Source organism: Periplaneta americana, chromosome 15 (assembly GCF_040183065.1).
Source record: "Periplaneta americana isolate PAMFEO1 chromosome 15, P.americana_PAMFEO1_priV1, whole genome shotgun sequence".
Taxonomy (NCBI): domain Eukaryota; kingdom Metazoa; phylum Arthropoda; class Insecta; order Blattodea; family Blattidae; genus Periplaneta; species Periplaneta americana.
In genome coordinates this window covers 180,947,761-180,951,862 of record NC_091131.1, presented here as the reverse complement: position 1 = coordinate 180,951,862, position 4,102 = coordinate 180,947,761, and positions in this window count along the sequence as shown.

Below are 4,102 nucleotides of genomic sequence, written 5' to 3'. Positions count from 1 at the left end.
ATTGGTGCCTTAGGAATAACCTGTTGTGTTTTATTTACTTGACATGTTTTACAGTTTCTAATATAGTTAGTAATGTCTTTTAACATATCAGGCCAACTACAATATAACTTAATTCGTTCATAAGTCCTTTGCACTCCTTGATGACCACTAATAGGACATTCGTGAAGTTCTTTCATTATTCTGTATTTTCTGTCCTCATCCATTTCCAAAGTTTTCCTTTCTACGTCTACATTGAAAGTTATTCTACTCAAACAATCGGCATTCACATTTCTCTTTCCTGCTTTGTGAATGACTTCAAAGTCATATTCCTCTAACAAAAGCCTCCATCGTAATATTCTTGAACCTGGATCTTTTATGTTCATCATCCATTTTAAGGGCTGATGATCGGTTACTAATGTAAATTTAGTCCCTAACAAATATGGTCGAAAATGTTTACAAGCCCATATTATGGCTAATAACTCTTTATCTGTTGTGCTATAATTTAATTCTGCTCCATTCAAGGTCCTAGATGCATAAGCTATCGGTTTATCTTTTCCAATTATTCCTTGACTTAAGATAGCTCCTATTGCCACGTTACTAGCATCCGTAGTTAATACAAATGGTTTTGTAAAATCAGGAAATTGAAGAACGGGAGCTTCCGATAGTGCTCGTTTCAGTCTTTGAAAATTCTTCTCTTCTTCTTCAGACCATTGCCATGATTTACCTTTCTTTAACAGATCATTTAAAGATTTGGAAATTTTACTAAAATTCACTATAAATTTTCGATAATATCCAGCTAGTCCTAAAAACGACTTTACATCTTTAGCATTCTTGGGTGTAGGGAATTCTTGAATTACTTTTACTTTATCATTATCAGGGCTAATCCCTTCCTTGGTTATAATATGTCCCAAATATTTTAATTCTTCTTTCAGAAATTCGCATTTGTCTGGCTCTATCTGAACTTGATACTGTCGGAATAGGTCAAACACAGATCGCAATCGTGTATGATGTTCCCCTAATGTTTCTCCAGCTATTATTAATTGAACGGATTACATCAGCTGCTTGTCTATGCGGATGACGTGAATATGTTAGGAGAAAATCCACAAACGATTAGGGAAAACACGGGAATTTTACTTGAAGCAAGTAAAGAGATAGGTTTGGACGTAAATCCCGAAAAGACAAAGTAAGTTATATGATTATGTCTCGTGACGAGAATATTGTACGAAATGGAAATATACAAATTGGAAATTTATCCTTTGAAGGGGTGGAAAAATTCAAATACCTGGGAGCAACAGTAACAAATATAAATGATACTCGGGAGGAAATTAAACACAGAATAAATATGGGAAATGCCTGTTATTATTCGGTTGAAAAGCTTTTATCATCCAGTCTGTTGTGAAAGAATCTTAAAGTTAGGATTTATAAAACAGTTATATTACCGGTTGTTCTGTATGGTTGTGAAACTTGGACTCTCACTTTGAGAGAGGAACATAGGTTAAGGATGTTTGAGAATAAGGTGCTTAGGAAAATATCTAGGGCTAAGAGGGATGAAGTTACAGGAGAATGGAGAAAGTTACACAACACAGAACTGCACGCATTGCATTCTTCACCTGATATAATTAGGAACATTAAATCCAGACGTTTAAGATGGGCAGGGCATGTAGCACGTATGGGCGAATTCAGAAATGCATATAGAGTGTTAGTTGGGAGGCCAGAGGAAAAAAGACCTCTGGGGAGCCCGAGATGTAGATGGGAGGATAATATTAAAATGGATTTGAGGCAGGTGGGATGTGATGATAGAGGCTGGATTAATCTTGCTCAGGATAGGCACCAATGGCGGGCTTATGTGAGGGCGGAATTGAACCTCCGGGTTCCTTAAAAACCAGTAAGTAAGTAAGTATTGTAGGTCTACTGAGACATCTACCTTGCGACAGAGATAATTTTCATAGAAAGTGAACTTTAAATCTTTAATAGCTAGAATCCACCCATTCAGGAATAAGACTAATTTAATTGCGTCAGTGTACAACATGGGACACTCCACTTTATTTTTGTTCTAAAGAGAGCCAAAATTACGAAATTTATTGCCCTTAAAACTACTCCATCGTCGATTATAATTTTACCATCTATTATTCCACATTTTCGAAATTTTGTAGGAATAACAGGAGCCCATGCATTTGGAAGACATCGACGCAGAGAATGACATGCAGCCCATGGAGTGGGACCCTATAACTAACCCATTCGAGCATCAGGTTACATCAGAATACCAGACAAAGATGGGATACTCAACGGAATTAATGGAATAAACGTTTCACCAACAGGTTTAGACCTTGTGGCTTTCATCTTCTGTACTATACTCCGTTTCTGGAATCTGTAGAGTATAGGAACCGAAACAAGTCCTTTGCGCAAGTGGTGAGTGGAGGGGGCCAGTCCAATGACCGCTCTGGGGGAAAACATTGATTGAAGACGAGAGTCTAAAATGCCACCTCTACCTATCACCTTCTGTCATGCGCATCTTACCCCATAGCGACTGTGAGCCGATGCAGCTCGCAATATACTCCCGCACTGATAGACTCCGCCCATTTGTTTGTCGTAGGCTCCTCCCAAATGCGTCGATTTACTCCACAGATTTCAGAAATGGAGTGCAGTCTAGGTAAAATAATTGAAATAACATGAACTATTACTCCAGCAATATTCCTGGTCCACAGTGCAGTGGCAGGGAAGTGAGGGTTTAAGATTATTTACCTCTAGGAATACAAGGCTTTTGATTTGAGAAATATTCAAGTTAAGTTATTGCTTGTCCATAACGTCTTGAATGGGCAATTCTCTTAATTCTTAAAATTAATTTATACCGATTTTTTTATAGCTTGTATATTCGAATGTGTGGAAATATGTAGATTTTAACGACTACAAAATAGTATGTGTCTTTTGGAGTTTAGGCAACACCAGTTGTTACAAACACAGATCTACGAGTATGTACAGATACGGAAAAAATCTGGAGTTTCCTTATTGTATAAGTTTCGCCTACAACACACTGCGCATGCGCAGTAAACAAGAACCCCTATATGCTATTTGTGGACAGTCGTGTGACATTGTTGCCTAGATACAGGTGGACTCCCATGAAGACTCACTCCATGAAAGAATTTTGAGTAGAATAAGTACTTAGTGCGTATGAGAATGCGTAATATTTCTTTTTTATTACGATTTTGTTGAGACGGGCTGTTCGCTCTTTGTAACGCCTGTTCAATCTGGTTAACATTTTAGTGTAACTTTAATGGATCAGTCGTGGAAATGAAAAGTGCTGTAATTTTAAGTATGCTTTTTATGATGTACACAACAAACACAAACAGCGAGAGTAAGATTATTCCAGTATTCATATTAAACAGTGTAACGTACACGAATTTACAACATGAATACTTAATACTAAGACTGGGGAATTCTGCAAAACATAACCTATAGAAAGTGTTGTCTGAGCGGTAGTTGTGTTTATGCTGATCATCATGATGACTTGCAATGTTTGGACCTACCTGTCTTTAGTGTCAGTCCAAAGACAAGTGCACAGCATATAAAATAATTTTCACATGCAATTTCTCATCCACTCAAATGTGAGCTCTGCTAGACATATTTTCACTCAGGGACACCAAGATTCAAGGGGCTTTCATAGAACAATACAAATTATCCCAAGCCTACCTGTGTGCCCCCAATCCACACAGCATTTGTTTCAAAATCTCTCTTATCACTGCATAAATTAATAATATTGAAGTGCTAGTTTCTTTAATCTTCACATAAGTTTAACTTCATCTTGTTCCTGTTTCACATCTAGGTATTGCGCAAACTGAAAATTAATAATTAATGGTATTTGTGAATTTAAAAATGGTGTCGTTCTAATTATTTTATTCTTAATGTAGCCAGAACGTCATGTTTATTTCTTAGTAGGTAATAATGTTAATTTCACATATCTAGTATTTCAATGACATAACTTTAATCATAAATCATCCTGGAAGCCTAACTTTCTTGGTATCATGTTCGATAAGGATCTTAGTTGGCCTTTTCACATCGATGACCTTCATAATGCTTTAGACTCAATAAGGGGGGCAAAGACTAATTGGGATTTCCCTGTCTCTGA